The sequence below is a fragment of the Giraffa tippelskirchi genome, chromosome 13 (assembly GCF_054371585.1).
Source record: "Giraffa tippelskirchi isolate mGirTip1 chromosome 13, T2T-mGirTip1v1.2.pri, whole genome shotgun sequence".
NCBI lineage: Eukaryota > Metazoa > Chordata > Mammalia > Artiodactyla > Giraffidae > Giraffa > Giraffa tippelskirchi.
The window spans coordinates 59,744,049-59,764,514 of record NC_137287.1 but is presented as its reverse complement, the minus strand read 5'-3'; the positions used below and the strand labels follow the sequence as shown (position 1 = coordinate 59,764,514).

General features: G+C 42.1%; 1 protein-coding gene and 2 long non-coding RNA genes across 28 annotated transcripts in view; 1 reads left to right on the top strand and 2 right to left on the bottom strand.

Moving 5' to 3' along the window:
* Positions 1-20,466, bottom strand: part of CELF2 (CUGBP Elav-like family member 2) — a 316,757-nt gene that overhangs the window by 255,970 nt on the left and 40,321 nt on the right. The gene's annotated exons all lie outside the window — the stretch shown is intronic.
* Positions 436-5,885, top strand: LOC145531487 (uncharacterized). Its single transcript, XR_014072478.1, has 3 exons — positions 436-557; positions 1,207-1,393; positions 5,608-5,885. It is a non-coding gene; the product is annotated as an uncharacterized LOC145531487 (long non-coding RNA).
* LOC145531493 (uncharacterized) lies at positions 6,674-10,337 on the bottom strand. The gene is made up of 2 exons (XR_014072484.1): positions 10,040-10,337; positions 6,674-9,761 (listed from the first exon to the last, which is right to left on the bottom strand). It is a non-coding gene; the product is annotated as an uncharacterized LOC145531493 (long non-coding RNA).

Sequence of the window (20,466 nt, the reverse complement as noted above, 5' to 3'; positions counted from 1 at the left end):
TTAGCAACTAAACAATAGCAACAAAACTTGAGTTATCTTTCATCATCCACAGGTTGGTTATTCTCATTCATGGAGAGAACAGAAATAACATAAAACAGTCACCAAACCACCCTCTGCAATCGGTCTCCACTACCTTCTCCACTTCTTTCTTATTTAATCACATTTTAAGTTCAAGGGCTCCTGTAAGGAATTGGCGAAGCGAGTCAAGAAGTGGAAATACACATTTGTTTCCTATTATTAGGAACATGCCAACTGGCATAGCCCTAATCATGGGCATCTGTCAAGATAAGTCTTTCACCAGCTCATTTTTATTTCCCCAACAGAGGTGTCAACCATCAACAGAGCCTGTGATATGAACAGAAGGGTCATTATGACCTCTGACCTCATTGCCAGTCAAGACAGAATAAAAACTGCGACCACAGGAAACAAGGCATGTAGGGATGGGGCCTGGGGTTGGGATCTGTCTGCATAGGTGATTCCTCTGAAGGGACAAAGACATGTTTTCTTGTTTCAGTGGAATTCTTCATCTGGCATCTACTTGGAGATATTAGTATAAGGTAGAAAACCTCACCCCATTTTAAGCAGCATTAAGACACCAGCGATTTCGTAACTGCCAGTTATTACATACAAAAGGGTATACAACACATACTATTCAAAAGACAGCAAAGCTCTGATGTGTCTGTTTGGAAGTCTGGCTTCCCTGGCCATCTACACTAAGCATCTTCAGTCGGTTTACTGTGTCCAAGGTGAGACAACCAAGTATCTCCAACCATGGACCTCTTCATAGGCCACCATGTGCTTCAGGCTGAGAGTGGAAAGAACTGAGTTTTCAGCCTAAACTTGGAATCATGAATTACTGGCTCGAGAGATTTGTAATCAGAAAATCTAGAAGCTTTATAACTGGAAGGGATCTCAGAGCTCAATGCAATCCCTTCATTTTACAGATGAGAGAGAGGAGCAAGCCAAGCAAGCAGGAAGAGCAATTTACATACAGTGATGGCTCAAATGGTAAAGGGTTTGCCTGCAATGCAGCAGACCAGGTTCAATCTCTGGGTCAGAAAGAGTACCTGAAAAGGGAAAGGCTACCCCTTCTAGTACTCTTGCCCGGAGAATTCAATGGACAGGGGAGCCTGGCGGGCCATAGTCCATGGGGTCACAAAGAGTCGGACACGACTGAGCAAGTAACACTGTTTTCTTTTCACTCAGTCACTCACAGCACAGTGGAACCTGGAACCCATGCTTCAAGACTCTCAGGCCACCATGCTTTCTGTTCTGCAGGGAAACCTAGCACATCGCCTTGCCCGTGGCAGCCACCAATATTCTGCAGTAGAATAAACAGCTGAATGACCCAGAAATCCAGAAAACCTGAGAAGAATGTCATCACCTGGGCCAGGTCACTGAGCTGATGTCTCCTGTAATTTCAACAAAAGATAGGAGTTTACTTACTGGACAGGATTTCTTTAGGGTCTTCTGCTGGGAAGAGCTAAAGGCTGGGTGTCATTTTTGGGTGTGTCTTTTGGGGAGTAATTAAGAGTTCTGACCTCTTGAGAAAAAACAATGGGGCTTAAGTGAGGGATTAACATGGGGGGTAGATGGGACTGGAGTCTGAATTTTTTTAAAAAATTTTTAACTCTATTGTTGATTTACAATGTGGTGCTAGCTTCAGGGACACACGTAAGGTGAATACATACATACATATAATATATATACATATACATATAATCCACTTTTTTTTGAGATTCTTTTCCCATGCAGGCTGTTACAGAGTGTTGAGTTCTTATTAGTTCACCGGTTCTGTGATCAACCGGCCAAAGTCACAGGAAAACCTGAAAGTCCCTCCAGGAAAAGCAAAGTAGGCAAGAGAGGCATGCTATTGGCCCCAGAACAAAGCTTGACGTGTTTTTCTTTTCTATGAGTTAAAAATGTACAGAAGAAAGTACCAATATTAAGAGGAAATTAGAATCTAGGGAAAGTATGTCAATAAATGACCAATGCACCCTGAAAAAATCTTTCTTTTATAAGAGATGCACATGGGAAATCCTTTAGCAAACCATTCACCAGAAAGGCGAGTCATGAATCAAGTACTTCAGGCAAAAAAAAAAAAAAAATATATATATATATATATATATATATATATATATATATATATGTTCAAATTTTCATCTATTTCTAAATGAGTACTCCATGAGAACCTTTTTAGAGGTTCCAACATGCCAGTTTAATGAATTTTTTTTTTTCCCCCCATCTCAACTCTCCTAGGTTCTGGCTACTATTTGAATCAGTGGTGCCAAGATACTGAAGCAGGGTCCTGATGTATAATTTCCATTTTTTCTGGGAACAAATTCTACTGGGAATGGAAATGCTCTTGTCCTAATATTCTTTAGTCAGGCCCCACTATATAAGAAATTACTTCTACAAGAACAGAACGGAAACTAGTAATTCTTCACTGTAGTAAAGAATTGATTACAAGATTGAGCCTGTCCCCTCCTCTAAAATAATCCCTCTTACATTTATAGAATTTCAGTTTTTGAAAGTTTGATTTCTAGGAAATAGATGCTCAAGCAACTGTGAGAAGTTCAACACACACAGATATTTTTTTTTTTTCAAATAAATACCAGACTAACTTATCTAACAAAGCCAATTAGAAACTGAAAATAGGCAGATGCTGACAGAAAGCTACAACCACCTGCCTCTAGGAACTGGCAGCTGGTTAGACTTAATTCTAATAACAGTAGATGTGGATCATGATAGGTCCAACAATCGTCTTTTCATTAAATGAGTATTAGGACTTTGATTCCAATCAAAGGTTGTCCCAGAAAAGAGTAGCCACCATTCTCCTCCACCTCCGAATGCCTTCTCCTTACTGCATGTTTCAAATCAAGCACATGGATGAGGTTCCCTCTACAAAACACAATGAAAAGGTCCTCCAATATTGGACCTCAGTGCCACGCAGAAATTATATTTTCACAAAATGAGTGTTTGATGGAGAAGAAGGCAATGGTTAATACATACAGGAACTAATACTGGGTTTGCCTGAAATTTACAAGAGCTGTACAGTACATTTCTAGATGCCTGGGTAGGCAGTGATTCCATCTTCTGGGTAATCTTGGGGAGAACTACCAACTCTATGTTCCTTGTCTAATAGAGGGAAAAAATGGCCACACTCCACTAAATATATGTAACCATCCACTCACTCATTCCATGAACATTTTAGTGAGCAATCACGATGGGTCAGAAACTGGGCACTTATTAAGAAATAACCCATTCAAGATGCTAGCATAAAGACTTGTAAATATACAAATTTGTTCAAACAAAGACAGAAAAAGCAAAGGGAACTAACATGAAGGAAGTCCCTACTTGGACTGTTTATACACGACCCCACTTAATTCTCATAATGTGAGCCTATGTAATTTCCATTTTTTTAGATGGCTAAATAACTTTAGTGGTTAAAGAACTCATTAAGATGACACTCAGTAGCAAAGCCAGGCTTTGAACTAGTGTCTGCCAAGTGCAAACCCTTTTCATCCTACCTTACCAGCTCTTACAAATACAGCCAAAACATTTCTGAACCTGGGAGCAGTTAACAGTGGTTTATACTCTTGATTATTCAGCCAGGTTCATTTTTTTAGTTATGAGTCATACAAATGATGAGCAACTAATTGATCCCACAATGATCTGGTTTTTATTACTAAATGCTGCTGTCATCTGTGCTGTGTCATGGTAATTCTGACCACACACCAGGATGCAGCCAGGTGATAGCAAAAGCCAACCCAAGAGGGCTAAGTGACCACTTCTCTATTTTGAATGGCTAGACTCCATGGATCTGCAGTTTCCCCACATTTTTGTGGAGGAGATAACTGTCCATCAACCCCCAAAGCTGGGCATGTGCTAAAACCGAAGTCCACACGTGGAATATGAAGAAATTATGAAATAAGAAATCATTTAGGTGATAGGACTTTGAGTAGATCCTAAAAAAATGAACGAAATCGACAGTTTTGCCAGATGCCTTCCTCTGTACCCAATCATTCTGAAGAAGTTTAAGAATGTTTTTGTTTTCACTTTTAGGCCAATAACTACAAAGAGTATTCTGAACAGCACAGAGAGGGCATGGAGGTTAAAACAGGAGGCAGAGTAGTTTTGTGTAGTCAGTTCATGAAGGAGTGCAAGGCTCTTGCATCACAGCTGCACTCTCAGAATACAAACAGTTGAAAGGAGGCGGTGATCTGCTCGAGGGAATTAATTGACTGTAGAACAACTCTCTTCTAGTCCAAAAGTGTTTGCTTATTTAATTCTTTAATCAGATCACATCTACACTATAGACGGGAGCAGTATGACTCTGAAACACAGGCCCAGAAGCAAAACTCCTCCCAGATCCTCTCTATGGAGCGTCCACAGGTTTACAGTCTTTCCCATGGTGGTCAAGAGTACATCACAGGGACAAGAATACAGAATCGCTGGTGTTCTTTTTGTACTTTTTGTAGGCAGTGCATGAAGAGACAGAATGACTCACACTTTGCTGATCTGATATCCCTATGCATTCAGCCAAGTTTTGATGGGTACAGGACACTGTCCCGCTACATTTTTACAGAGCCTCCCTGAGTGGTCAGTGTGTATGGGGAAGCGGTCAGCGTTGGAAGATGGTGTTTTCAAGGAGGAAGAAGGTTTGCGATAAATGAAGCCAGTGACTCTAGAAATGGGCCAAGAACTGGAATGAGGCCAGCGAAAAAATATATTCAGGCAACCTCTCTCCTCCAGGACTCAGGCTCCAGCTAGTCTCTGTGGGCACCTTTATTACAGGCAGAACTTGTTCAACTCTGGAAAAGCAGTGAATTCATTCCCTTTGTAGTCATTTTCTGTGAGCAAAGCATAAGTTTATGAAAGGTGAAATTTGTAGCACCCCAGAGGAAAAAACTGAACACTCCTTCCCACTGCACATGTTCCCCACAAACTCCTTTTAGGATAATACAAGAAAGAGCAATTACAGAGACACTGGAAGAGGAAATTAAAAGAAAATTTAGGCTGAATGTCTTAAAGAAGCTTTCAAATATCTCAAGCCATTAGACTGTGGAAATGCCCTCCAAGGGAATGTGTTCAAAACTCACACGGATGAGACATCAAGGCCTGTCAGAGGGAATGACCTTGAACTAGCAGAAAACAGCTTGCTCTAGTCAGTCTAAGCAGGTCATTTCCCAAACTAATTTGTATTTTTCCATTTCCTTTGGTACTTGTTTCTCAAGGATTATTTTAGGCTTTCGTTGCAAAACTCCTCATATATATAATTAATGCCCCAATCCTGATGTAGCAGTTTGTGTATCAGACAATTGTCTTCCTCCTACAAATTTTTCTTCTATTCACACACAACTTCTAGAGCTATGGGACTGGAGTTCATAAAAGTGAAATTAGCTTTATGTTTATGTGTGCTGGATGGTAAAGATTATGGGGGAATTGTTTATAATTCACCTGTCAAGAGGCTCACTTGGCCTTTCCATTCTGAGAGTGTCAGGGTGTTGAACACATTTAGCAATAAATAGCTAACTCTGAAATTAATGACTTTCCAGTTTCAACTTTAAGTTTTGCTAACAGAACTAATAACATGTACTTTTATAGGGCTCAGAGGACTTGCATCATTTTCCAGGAGGCAGAAGAATACACACTCACAGCCACATATTTAGAGGACAGAAGCATCTAACACCAACGGGCTGACCTAATTACTTCTGATATTTTGCTCCCAGTTATGGTGTCAAGTCTCCAGTTACCAAAGACTAAAAGAGCACCTTGAATATTAGACTAAATCAGACCTGACCCACTTGGGATGATTTACGATTTTTTTCCAGGGTAGTGTTTGCTCACTTAACTAAATTTGTCTTTAAAAAGAAAGAAGAAAACAGTAGCAGTTGTCATCATTCTAGAAATGTCAATCAAAACAAAACTAACCAAGGAGAAGCCTTTTCCCATTTCAGGTTCACACATCACTTCCATCTTTTCACACAGTTTCTACAGCCATTCTGTAGGTAGACAATCTGATTTTTCTAATGCTAACCCTAAGCTTTGTCTGAACTACCACTCTGCCAGGAGACACTGATGACATGTCTCAGGGTTAATGGTTTTTAAAACCACAATGGATGTGGGAAATTACCATTTTGCACATGAGGAAACTTAGGCCCAGAAAAAAAAATGCAGCAACTCATCTAAGGTGATGGAGCCTTGACTGACAGAGCGAGAACTACAAGGCAGATCTGATCAAGCCCAAGACTTCTTGCCCAGACTCTGTTTAGTGTAATCTGCTTTCTGGAAGGCTCCATGCTACCAATAACCCAAGTTAGATTTCCAAGGCAAGCTCTCCTCTTGTCAATCCCCTTTAAGCCTGAAAATCCACTACTGATGACCAGTGCCTTGATTTGTGGAGCTCAAACCAGGTAACTTAAAATTTCCTCAGGCTTTAGGAAGCTGAAAACAAGATAATGCCCAGGATCCAAGCAATGTTTCCTGTCTCATCTACTCTTACTTAAAAATTTCTGTTTTTTTTTTGTCTATCAGCAATCTAACTAGACTTCTTAAAAGCAAGGTATCATGACTTTTCTTTTTTAATAACTTCAGACTTTTTTTTCTAAACCAATGTGATAAATAATCAAGGTCAATTAAATTAAATCAAATTCTGATTAATTAAATCAATTAAATCAATCAATTCTGAAATAATCAAGGTCCCTCACACTAAAAAAAAGTATGCTGATGCATCATTTAAAGAAATCCTTTAACAAAAATCTGGAAAAAAAAGAAGAGATTTTTGCTTTGATCCTTCTGAGATGTTAATGTTAGCAGTAAATTAAAGGTGTCAGTCAAGTTAGATTTTGCTCTCAGGCCAGTAACTTTTTTCTTGCCCAGAAAGCTTCTAGGCATCATTTCATAGTATCTGTTTGCCTGGGTTCTTCATCAGTATTACTCTTCATTTCATTCCTAAGAATTTTCAAGTTTCTCCCTCCATCTCATCCCGGCCAATGGTGTCACCTGCTCTGCTGCAAATATTTTATCCCCAAAAGACAGGTCTCTTAAATGCCAAACCAAATGGAAACAAAGGTGAGAGAACATATATTCACATTTAGAGTCTGGACATCGGAATCAATACGTATTGCTCAGAGCATTAGCCCACTTTACTGACACAGCAGCCTTCTTCTGAGCTTCTTAAACGTCTTGACAGATAGAACAAAAGAGATCTTAATGACCCAGATAACCACGATGGTGTGATCACTCACTTAGAGCCAGACATCCTGGAGTGCAAAGTCAAGTGGGCCTTAGGAAGCATCACTACAAACAAAACTAGTGGAGGTGATGGAATTCCAACTGAGCTATTTCAAATCCTAAAAGATGATGCTGTGAAAGTTCTGCACTCAATATACCAGCAAATTTGGAAAACTCAGCAGTGGCTACAGGACTGGAAAAGGTCAGTTTTCATTTCAACCCCAAAGAAAAGCAATGCCAAAGAATGTGCCAACTACCACAGAATTGCACTCATTCCACCCGCTAGCAAAGCAATGCTCAAGATTCTTCAAGTCAGGCTTCAACAGTACATGAACCGAGACCTTCCAGATGTTCAAGCTGGATTTAGAAAAGCCAGAGGAATCAGAGATGAAATTGTTAACATCCGTTGGATCATAGAAAAAGAGAATTCTAGAAAAACATCTACTTCTGCTTCATTGACTATGCTAAAGCCTTTGACTGTGTCGATCACAACAAACTGGAAAATTCTCAAGGATGGGAATACCAGACCACCTTGCCTGCCTCGTTGAAACCTGTATGCAGGTAAAGAAGCAACAGTTAGAACCAGACATAGAACAACAGATTAGTTGCAAATTGGGAAAGGAATATGTCAAGGCTGTATATTGTCACTCTGCTTATTTAACTTATATGCAGAGGACATGATGAGAAATGCTGGGCTGGAGGAAGCACAAGCTGGAATCAAGACTGCTGGGAGAAACAGCAATAACTTCAGATATGCAGATAACACCACCCTTATGGCAGAAAGTGAAGAGGAACTAAAGAGCCTCTTGATGAAGGTGAAAGAGAATAGTGAAAAAGCTGGCTTAAAACTCAACATTCAGAAAACTAAGATCATGGCATCTGTTGCCATCACTTCATGGCAAATAGATGGGGAAACAATGGAAACAGTGAGACTGTTTTCTTGGGCTCCAAAATCACTGCAGATGGTGACTGCAGCTATGAAATTAAAAGATGCTTGCTCCTTGGAAGAAAAGCGATGACCAAACTAGACAGTGTATTAAACAGCAGAGACATCACTTTGCTGACAAAGTCCATATAGTCAAAGTTATGGTTTTTCCAGTAGTCATGTATGGATGTGAGAGTTGGACTATAAAGAAAGCTGAGTGCTGAAGAACTGATGCTTTTGAATTGTGGTGTTGGAGAAGACTCTTGCGAGTCCCTTGGACTGCAAGGAGATCAAACCAATCAATCCTAAGGGAAATCAGTCCTGAAAATTCATTGAAAGGACTGATACTGAAGCTGATTGGCCACCTGATGTAAAGAGCCAACTCATTGGAAAAGATCCTGATGCTGGGAAAGACTGAAGGCAGGAGGAGAAGGGGACGACAGAGGCTGAGATGGTTGGATGGCATCACTGACTCAATGGACATGAGTTTGAGCAAGCTCCGGGAGATGGTGAAGGAAAGGGAAGCCTGGAGTGCTGTAGTCCATGGGGTCACAAAGAGTTGGACAGGACTGAGTGACTGAACAACAAAATAGAATAAAACACTCCATCAGACTAGTGCTGATGATCAAATTACCATCTCTCTCCAACTTTCCTGATCATGTCCTTCTTATACATGAGGACTCCACCTAGTCAATCTTTACTCCTTAATGAGGTGTTGTTCCACAGGACAATCTTTCTACTGAACAACTCTTACACTAACCTGCATCTACTTTGTTCTATTTAAAAAGTGCACGTGTGTATATATGCTAATGGATAAGGTGGTGTGGCATGACAGTTTCTTTCACTATTTTGTACAGGAATTAGAAACATGTCCTCAGATAATAAGCTCACCTTACAAAAGCAGAGGCCACTGTGTGGCTCCCCATGCCTCTGCCACTCAGACGCAGTCAATCAAGGAAGGAGGAAACAATCATGTGGCAAGGGCAAAGCTGGTTCACTTCTCAGGCCCAGGGACCCAGACAGAGAAGCATCTTCCCATAGTAACAGCAGCAAACTAGAATATCATCAAAAACAGCTCTTGGCTGGTTCCCTTCGGAGTTCAAGAGGGTTTTTTTTTCTGTACCCCAACTGAGAACCTACCTGTAAACTGTTTTCTAAGAGAAAATAAGCTCTAACATTTAAATATGCAGCTTAACATGGCCCCTAAATGGCATCAGCCAGTAGTTCAGATTGTTCTGCTTTAGATATTTGAACATAAGAAGGACACACAGTTCCCACTGCTGGACAAGGTCACATGGGTCTTTACTAAAGGAATGGGTGTCTTCCTATGCAGAGGTTCAAACAAAGCCATAACCAGGTGATCACTCTAATTTGTCTCTGCTTACACTCTGCCGCTGGAGAAGGCAATGGCACCCCACTCCAGTACTCTTGCCTGGAAAATCCCATGGACGGAGGAGCCTGGTAGGCTGCAGTCCATGGGGTCGCTAAGAGTCGGACACGACTGAACGACTTCACTTTCCTTTTCCCTTCCATGCATTGGAGAAGGAAATGGCAACCCACTCCAGTGTTCTTGCCTGGAGAATCCCAGGGATGGTGGAGCCTGGTGGGCTGCCATCTATGGGGTCACACAGAGCCGGACACAACTGAAGCGACTTAGCAGCAGCAGCAGCAACACTCTGCCGCCAGTAACACTGGGTCACAGAGGGATTGCAGGAAATGGAGGGCATCTGTTCACCCATTTTTCAGTCGTGTCCAACTCTGTGACCCCATGGACTGTAGGCCACCAGGCTCCTCTGTCCATGGGATTCTCCAGGCAAGGATACTGGAGTGGGTAGCCACTCCTTTCTCCAGGGGATCTTCCCAACCAAGGGACAAAACCTGGATCTCCTGCATTTCAGGAAGATTCTTTACCATCTGAACCACCAGGGAAGGTCCCATTTCAAAGAATGATGGGTCCCATTTCCATGCCAAATATTAGTTAGGGAACCCAAAACACCAACCAGACCTCAGGTGGAATCTCTCCCTTTAATTCCATGTTGCTCCTTAAGGCAGTGCCAAGATATTTTGAGAATGGAGGTATTCATTTCAATGATGACATGTGACTTCAGAATAGAGCTGACATACTTTCCAAGAATGGAGAACTAGGCTAGAAGCCAAAGTCACTAAGCAACTTCCAATCTTTGGCCATTTTTTTCAAACTCCCTTGAACAGTAATTCCTACCTTTTTTGAACATATTTCAAAAAGATTTTTTGCTCCCTCATGCAGTAATAGTTGAATTTTTTCGATACCTGATGACTGAGAATTTACAGAAGGATGTGTAAACTATTTGAGTTTAGAAATATGGTTCAAAACTTTTCACTTTACTGATCAAAACAGCAACAAAATGGATCACACAAATGTTGTGACGCACACATGTACACACAGATCTCTACAGATAACGCTTGATGTGCTCAAGGATTTTAGAATTTCTGCCCATAACTCTGCAGTCCTCTCAGGGGCTTAAGGGCACAGAGGCTGGAAACGATTTCTCTAAAATAGTCTTTTAAATCCCAAGCTTCCAAGTTCTATGACTCAAATATACAAAAATATTTTCACTTGGTGTACACTTGTTTTGTACAAGCCCCTGGCTGGGATAAGCACTGATTCCTGTCATCATGCTATGAAGGGGGTGACGTTTGGTTAGAATAGATACCTAACATGCTTTGTGAGTGCTAAGCCGCTTCAGTCATGTCTGACTCTTTGTGACGCTATGGACCACAGCCCGCCAGGCTCCTCTGTCCAGGGGATTCTCCAGGCAAGAATACTGGAGTGGGTTGATATGCCTTCCTCTTGGGGATCTTCCCAACTCAGGGACAGAACCCACGTCTCTCACATCTCCTGCACTGGCAGATGGGTTCTTTACCACTAGTGCCACCTGAGAGGCCCAACGGGCTTTATCTCAATTTTAATCCTCAACATAGCCCCATGAGGAGTTAATCCATTGCCTCCACATTACAAACAACAAATCCGAGGTTCAGAGAGGGCCACAGTTAAACATCCAGGAAGGGGAAGAGCAGGATTCAAACCTTCCAGGCCAGCTGCCTCATGATTCATGTCTCCTGATTTGCTGTCTATGCTGTGTATCACCTCACCTAAAATAAACTGCCTTTCCATCTGGCTCAGTTCCAACATATCACTAATTGTTTACTTATCTATTTATTTATTTGGCTGTGCTGGGTCTTCGCTGCAGCCTGTGGGATCTAGTTCCCCAACCAGGGATCAAACCTGGGCCCCCTGCCTTGGGAGTGCAGAGTCTTAGCCACTGGACCACCAGGGAAGTCCCCGTGTGAGTATTTAATCAATGTCTGCTAACCCACAAACCACAAAGATTATGAGGGCAAAGCCTATGTATGATTTTGATTCCCAGCACCTGGAATCAAGCAGGGCACATACTAGGTTCTCAATAGGGATGTTAGGAAAGTGGATCCCAACTCAGTTCTGCTTTTCTCACCACATTCTGTGAAATAGCTGAAATTGCCCATTATTGCTTCATCATTTTTCTCTATGATTATATATTTTCATACGCTTCTTCACCTCTCCAGCCTGGACAGCAACATACTTGACAACAGTGAAGGGAAGAAGTATTTACTAAGAACTTACTGGGGGCAGGTGGTTTACCTGTTTGCCTTTGAAATTCCCAACACTGTGCAAGGTGAATGAGTGTTCTCATTTTACAGATGGGAAACTGGGATTCAGAAGGTGAACTAGCTTGCCCAAGATCACAGAAACAGTAAAGAGAAAAAAAGAGGTTCAGATTCCCGCCTCATCTGACTCTAAATAACCTGTGATCTAGCCCATCCCCTGAAACGTACACCAGGGAGCCATGTTCTCTTTCCTTTACAACCACTCAGAACATCAAGTTTCTTGCCTTAGAAACAACAGTGACTAAGTGGTATTGTTCAAAGAGCTATGACTTGACTTAAATCAATATTTAGATTTAAAAAGTTTTTTTTTTTTTTCCTGTAAAGCTGGTACTCTCCCTACCGTGTGTGTAGAATCTTAAGTAAAAGTAGAATATATGCCACACAGGACTGAGCGGCACTTTTAGCTTCCTTAGAAAACATAAAGTCAGCTCCAATACATTAATCCCGGCAACGGGTTATGCATCTCACACATCTCAGATCTTCAAAAAATTCAGCAAGTTAGCTCCCCGGTGAGGGATCTGCCTTTTACCAGCACCTGAAAAATATATTTCCATTGGCTCTCATAATGCTTGTTCCCATAAAACTGAATGGCGTCAAGTCAAGCCCCGTGTTCTTAAATCTGTCAAACACGCACACGTGTACGTGCTCTTGAAAAGATGTTACAGCCACATCTCCCTCAGAACTTTTTGGCCTCAAACATTTCTGTTAGATGCTTGGGCTCCTCCTCTCAAAATGCAGAAGGGAATTCATGAGATGACGCTGTTAACAGCCATAAAGAGGTTAGTGCGACATTAAGGGAGGAACAACGGGGAGGTAGGAGGGAACTGGGAGTGCACGTCAAATTCAACTCCCTCACACGTCAGCTTCTACCTCTTGGTAAGATTATCTGTCACGTCACATGATCTTGCTGCCGCAGACTCAGGAAGAGGGTCTGACTGTTGAGCTTATGGCCCAGCAACATCTATGCCAGTGGTCTCGGGGGTGGGGTGGGGCGTGTGTGTATGTGTGTGTGGGGGGTGTGGTTATAAACCTCAGCATAACCAGGGATCCCACACTCACTAGACAGAGTCTCTGTCGCCAGCAGCCCCACCACCTGGCACATGGGAAACGATATTATAATATAGGGGGAGACTAATTTGATTAAGGGCTTCCCTGGAGGCTTGGATGGTTAAGAATCTGCCTGCAATGCAGGAAACCTGGGTTCGATCCCTGGGTTGGGAAGATTCCCTGGAGAAGGGAATGGCAATTCACTCCTGTATTCTTACCTGGAGAATCCCATGGACAGAGAACTCCACAGATAACTCTGACAAAAGCCAACAATGGCTTCTCCCCCAAACCTCCAGACACACAGGCAGTGCTACCCAGAAGTGGACTGCATGCTCCAATTGGCTGGGGGGAGGGGGAATTGCTTTTCTTTTTCACTGCTGCTCCATAGACATTTATTGAATGAATAAGGCCTGACCTTAGTATTTTACATTTTCTCTAAGTTTTTCCCTACTGGTTTGAAGAGGAAAACCTCCTTCTTGCCACCTTCCCATTTTGACATGAATTTGTCAAAAACAACTACTGAAGCCCCTTATGAATGATCCAGGACACCATCACATGAGTTGTTTACTGGGTAGAAAACTAACAGGTGTGTTGTTGTGTAGTTGCTAAGCTGTGTCTGACTCTTTGCAATGCCAGGGACCGCAGCCCACCAAGCTCCTCTGTCCATAGGATTCTCCAGGCAAGAATACTGGAGTGCATTGTCATTTCCTTCTTCAGGGAATCTTCCCAACTCAGGGACCGAACCCGTGACCCCTGTGTTGGCAGACAGATTCTTTACCACTGGACCACTAGGGAAGCCCAAAACTAACTGGTACACTGACTTTATTTTTCCCTGTCTCCTTCCAAAAATCATCGGAGACAGCTCCAGTGCTAAGGCACTTCCCTTCAGCAATACAGACATTTACTGTCAGAGAAGAGGCTGAAGGGAACGAAAAGAACCTCACATTTTTGCAAAAGGCATCATCATGATTAAGAAATGCACACAATGCCGAGTACCAACTCCCAGGACAGATAAAGATGCTCTGGTGATGACGATGCCTGTCCAACGTGTGAATACCCCAAAACCCTGGCATACACTGACCATCTCCAAAGGGGAAACCTTTTTTAACAGAAGGTGTGATTCCCAAATTATGAACAGAAAACCAATCTTAAAATATATAAATCGCTTAATTGCTCAAATCCTTTGATACCAAGGCACTTCACACTAATAAAAGACAAGCTTTAAAGGATTAGCAGAAACAGTCCAGCTGACAAACGATACCCATGTCTCAAGAAAGAAATATTCCTGGAATCAAGATGAGGTCTGCACAGCTTTTGCCATATTTTCCTGCCTGGGCTTATTTCTGTGGATTCTCTGATCACTGGAGAGTCTGTTCTATGCCAGGCTTACCCCGGCTCAATCAACAGATTCCATCCCCATGACTGCAGGTCACATTATCTCATGAATGAACTGCTATTTGGGTCAGTTAAGAGTCTCTGCCTAGTTGAACGTGTGTTTTATCTCTGGTGTTCACGCTCTATATATCAAGATTTCAGATAGTTATTGGGGGTTGGGAAAGAGACAAAATATTGGTATCAGGATACACAAGGGGCTGTGTTAATTACACTCAGTTTGAAGCAGAACAATTCACATCCTGAATAATTTAAAGTCTTTCAGTCTTGAATGATGGGTTTAGTTTTAAACTGAATCATTATTTTATATTCAATTACTTGCTTACCTGCTACTTTCACAGTATTAAACTTTCATTTTTTTTTAACCAAAAAAGTTGTTTGATTTTAACTTTAAAGCTTAGGATTCTAGGAAAATAAAAGCAAGGTACTATTTGTCTTTCTATAAAAGGCAAACAAAAACAATTCCATGGTTACATGGCCAGTCCTGGGTGGAGTGCAGTAGAGAATAACTTGCTGAAAATCGTGAATTAATCCAACATCGTGCATGTGGTGGGGGAGAAATAAAACCCACAAGTCAGAACAAGCGTCAAGCCCCTTGAACTGATTCTGATCACCCAGTCCAGACCCAAGAATTAGGTTAAACCGACCGATGAAAGGACCCTGCCAGTGGTATGTTCAGACAGTGACAAGGCGATAAGTCATCTTTTGCCAAAACCTAAACTCCAGAAGGAGGGGACCAAGTCTTTCCAGCAGGTGCTGGAATAAAGCCTGGTAAGGAGCAGACCTTTAAAGGATGTGCTGAGCAGACTCATGAATAAAGGGTCTCCTGGGCTTCAACTGAGAGGACACAACTAATGGGATGAGCACCGCATCAGACAATCGACACAGAACTCAGGAGGCCCAGACTGCCCCGCCCCCACTCAGAACAAGCACACGAACAATATTCAGGTTCCCCCTTTCAGAAAGGCTAATTTAACTGGTCAAAATGGGACCTGAGTATCAGCATGCTCAAAGAATGATCCAGGGGATTCTCATGTGGTAGCCAAAAATGAAAACCACTTACCTACACAACACAGAGCTCTAAAATCTATACTTGTTTATATAATAATGTTTTTTCTGTCTTGACAAGCAAAAAAAAAAAGCCGTGTCCCTTTTTAAAGATACCTGCCATACTGGCGTAACACATCAAAAAGCATCAGAATGTTCCAATTTAAAATCAGTTAAGTATATTCTAAGAACATTTTACTTACTACCAAGTCAAAAAAACAAACCATAAAATAGAGACACAGACGTAGAGAACAAACATATGGATACCAAGGGAGGAAGGGAAGGTGGGATGAATTAGGAGACTGAGATGGACACATATTAAAACTATGTACAGAATAGGTAACTAATAAGAGCCTACTGTATAGCACGGGGGCTCTACTCAGTGCTCTGTGGGGACCTAAATGGGAAAGAAATCCAAAAAGAGGGGAGAGGTGTATATGGCTAGCTGATTCCCTTGGCTATACAGCAGAAACTAACACAGCAGTGTAATGCAACTGTGTGCTATGTGCTAAGTCACTTCAGTTGTGTCTGACTCTGTGAGACCCCATGGACTGCAGCCCACCAGGCTCCTCTGTCCGTGGGATTTTCCAGGCAAGAATACTGGAGTGAGTGGCCATTTCCTTCTCCAGGGGATCTTCCCAACCCAGAGATTGAACCTGTATCTCTTTAAGTCTCCTGCACTGGTAGGTGCGTTCTTTACCACTAGTGCCACCTGGGAATACCACAAGCAACTATACTCCAGTAAAAATTAATTAAAACAAAACAAATAAACAACAGACCTATGAGGCTTTAACTTAAATGTGATCCCAAGAGACTTTAGAAATTCTCCACACAGTGCCTGGCACACAGCAATGCTTTCAAATAAGAACCTCAAAAATTGACAGATAAATCCTACAGTTTAAATATTGAGGTTTACATGTTTCGGTGCTTAGATTTTAAAGAGAGACCACAAGTGTTATGGTGGCTACCAGGCCAACTCAAATCAGTGTTTTTTACTGAACGATTTCCAATCACTACACAGATAATCAAACGGGAGTAAATATGGAAAAGGCAGCCCCTCCCCTTACATGGAGCATGTCCCTAATTATTCTACATCAACGTACATCCAAGAAGGATGACACCCCAACTCCAGGCAAAGGAGAGATCTCAAAGCAGCAGAACCAAGGCTGTGAAATACAGAGGACAGTAGGAGAAAAGAAACCCCACCGTTTACCCAAATTATGCCTTTCCTGAAATGATGAGATTGTGATGACCAAATCTAGCATGCGGGAGGGGGGCTCCTCATGCCTCCCGAGAGTGTGTCTATGTGTGTGTACCTGTGTGTGTGTGTGCACGCACACGCGCACGCTCAGTTGTGTCTGACTCTTTTGAGACCCCATGGACGGCAGCCCACCAGGTTCCTCTGTCCATGGTATTTCCCAGGTAAGAATACTGGAGTGAGTTGTCATTTCCTACTCCAGGGGATCTTCCTGACCCAGGGATCAAACTTATGAGTCTTGCACCGGCAGGAGGATTCTTTGTCACTGAGCCACTGGGAGGTGCAAAATGCCCTTTGGATCCCAAGGACATGACTCATCCTGGTGGGAAAGTGGCTTCATGGGCTGGCTGATCCTGGAAGCCTTGTGGGGGAGGTTCCCTCTGCATCCAGGGGTTGGATGCAGTCACAAGGTGGACTCCATTGTACCTAAAGGATCAGAAGAAAGGAAAACCACCGGGCACACCTCTGAGATCCTGAGGCTGTTCAGAGACCTGACGAGACAAAGCGAAATGTGAGTCCCCTGAGCCCCGTGCTGGCCCCTCCATAGGCAGTCAAGGGGCCCCCTGAAACAGTCTACATCTCTCTTCTCTTCCTCTTTGAGCACAAGCATCTCATTTCAACGGTGAGCACTTCAGACAAGCTTTTTAAGGGAGAAAATCCGAGAAAAGGAACCACGGCCAAGTCCACTGGTTTCTGAGTACTGCGCCAAGCTTCTGAAGGCTGAAACTGGTACTTAATCAGATAAACGCAAATAATTTAAATGCAAGGTTCTCCATCCTCCTTTAGGCAAGCGGTGAGGAGACAGAAACTCCACACGTTGGAGGGATGTCACATATTCAATAAACAGGCTGGGGAGGCCTCGGAGGGTTCAGTTTCCTTGAGAGAAAGCACCACTCAGAGGCTCTGCTGGTGCCCTGGGCCAGGCTTCCCTAGGCTGATGGACATCACGCGCTGGGCTGCCTCTGTCCTGACAGCTTTTACCTGTAAAAGCTTACCGCAGGGGCTCAACTCTTTCCTTTGGGCTCCATGCCTTCCTTTCAAGGTTTAAAATCCATGATGTACAGAAATGAGAGTGCTTACATGGGATGTTCTCACCCTCTCACCCCAGGCTTTCCCTCCAACAGGCTCAGCCTGGAGAAGGCCACAGCAGCAAACACTTCCCCACATTTCAGCGCACCAGCTTAGTGGGGGCCCTTAACAGTCCGTTTTCACTTTAGTAAAATGGCTCCAACCTCCCCCAGTTCTTAAGAGGCAGGCCATCCATGTTATTAAGCCTGCTATAAATGCCAAAAAACTCAAGCATAGGATCATCCATCCTGAAACAGAAATTAGATTCAAATCAAATCGCCAGGGATTAAGGATCAGAATACACATTATTTTAGCTGATTCACTAAAACCGCATTATCTACCATGTGGCCAAGCTAGGGGACGGAATGGAAGAAGCAATGGATGAGGGTCAGGACACCTGGATGGGCACACCAAACCTTACTGTGCTTTGTGATACTGAGCTTTTTGTTTTCCTTCTGACACATTGAAGGTTAGTGGCAACCCTGTGCTGAGCAAGTTTTTCAGGGACATTTTTCAAATAGCATTTGCTCACGTCATGTCTCTTTGTCACATTTTGGTAATTCTTACAATAATATTTCAAGCCTTTTAATTATCATTCTATCTGTTCTGGTGATCTGTGATCAGTGATCTTTGACGTTCCAAGGCAAAAAGATCAACTCACTAACAGTTCAGATGATGGTTATTATTTTTCTAGCAAGAAAGTATTTTTAAATTAAGGTATGTACTTTCTTTTAGACATAATGTGATGACACACTTAACAGACTTTAGCATAAATGTAACTTTTCTATGTACTAGAAAACAAAATATTCACATGACTCACTTTATTGCAGGGGTCTAGAACTGAGCCCCCGATATTTCTGAGGTATATTACGAAGGCCGCTTTATTCCTTGGTGTGAGGCCCTGAAGGCAACATTTCATCTGCCCATTGCTTCGTTTTCTCACATGTGGAATACAGGAAGCAATGCCTCACCCGCTCCGCTGGCTTACACGGATGGTTGAAAAATAGAGCTTTACCCTCTAATAGCTCTTACAACTAGCAGAAGTGGGATGCAAACATGATGTAACTCACTGTAATTCAGCCTTTAAAACTTTTCACCAAAGAAACACACAGGAGACCTAGACAGATTCCACCTGTAGGACAATTTTCAGACAGTACATACAATGCGACTACATGGCTGAGTTCAGGCTAACCTGGTCTTGTGTTTTATTTATCTTCTTTTGCATTCATAGAAATACAAAAACCTAAATGGGGCATGTTGAATTCTCCAGGAGTTACAGGTGAGAGGGTTTTAACATTAGATTTGTATTTTTTTTTCCTTCAGATAATATATTCCCATTTGGTTGGGAATAAAAGATTTTCCTTTTGGGCAGTTTCCTTTTGATTTCCAGGCAATCTAAGGACACCATCCCCCAAAAAAGAAAAAAATTCTACTTAACTTGCAAACTTGGCTAACTTGGTTACAGGCCAAAGCAAAACTAGCTTTGCTAAATATATTTATTACTTGTGGAGGACTGCCAGCCAATAACAGGATCTCACTGGAAGCAAATCTTAAGATGCGTCTTTGTGATAACACAGGTTAGAGGAATGAGGCTGGGTTTTGGGGAAACAGGTAAGAATACAGGCTCCTGGATCAGCATGGAGGTTCCTTAAAAAAACTAAAACTAGAACCACTACCATATGACCCAGTCATCCCACTCCTGGGCATATATCTGGAGCAAAACACAGTTCAAAAGAAGATAAGCTCCCCAATGTTCACTGTAGCGCTATATACAACAGTCAGGACATGGAAGCAACTAAAAGTCCATCGAAGGATGAATGGATAAAGAAGATGTGGTACATATATGCAATGGAATATTTCTCAGCCATAAAAAGAATGAAATAATGTCATTTGGAGTAACATGAATTGACCTGGAGATTATCATACTAAGTGAAGTAAGCCAGACAAAGATAAATATCCTAAGATAAAAGGAGAAGGGGGCATCAGAGGATGAGATGGTTCAACAGCATCACCTACTCAATGGACATGAATTTGACTAAACTCTGGGAGATAATGGAGGACAGGGGAGCCTGGCATGCTGCAGTCTATGGGGTCGCAAAGAGTTAGACATGACTTACCGACTGCACCACAGCAACAAATCACTTATATTCAGAATCTAAAAAAAACATGATACAGATGAACTTGTTTACAAAACAGAAACAGATGCACAGACTTAGAGAAGGAATTTAAGGTAACCTGGGAGGAAGGGTGTGGGGGAGGGATAGATTGGGAATTTGAGATCACCATGGACAAACTGTTAAAATAGATAACCAACAAGGACCTACTGTAGTGCATAGGGAAGTCTGCTCAATATTCTCAATAACCTAAATGGGAAAAGAAATTAAAAAAGAACAGATACATGTATTACTGAATCACTTTGCTATACCTGAAACTAACAACACTGTTAATTGACCATGCTCCAATATAAAATAAAAATTAAAAAAAAAAAAAAAGAATACAGGCTCCTGTATTTCCCCAACACCTTGACAATCATCACCCCCTAGTTAAGAACTCACAGCTAGAGGTCAGCTTCTAGAACTTCATTAGAAAAAAAAAAAAGGAATAATATTTCAATGACTTTGAGCACAAAATTAGCATTTGTATCCATAGAGGCCAAGCATTGGTGGATTAACACTTATTCAAATGAAATCCTCCCCATCAAGGCCCTGCCTGGGGCTTCTTTCTAAGAGTTCCATGGTGAGCAGTTGTTTATTATGCCATTAACTTGTTTTTTCCTTTTTCTCTTTCTCTAGATTAACATTTAGCAAAA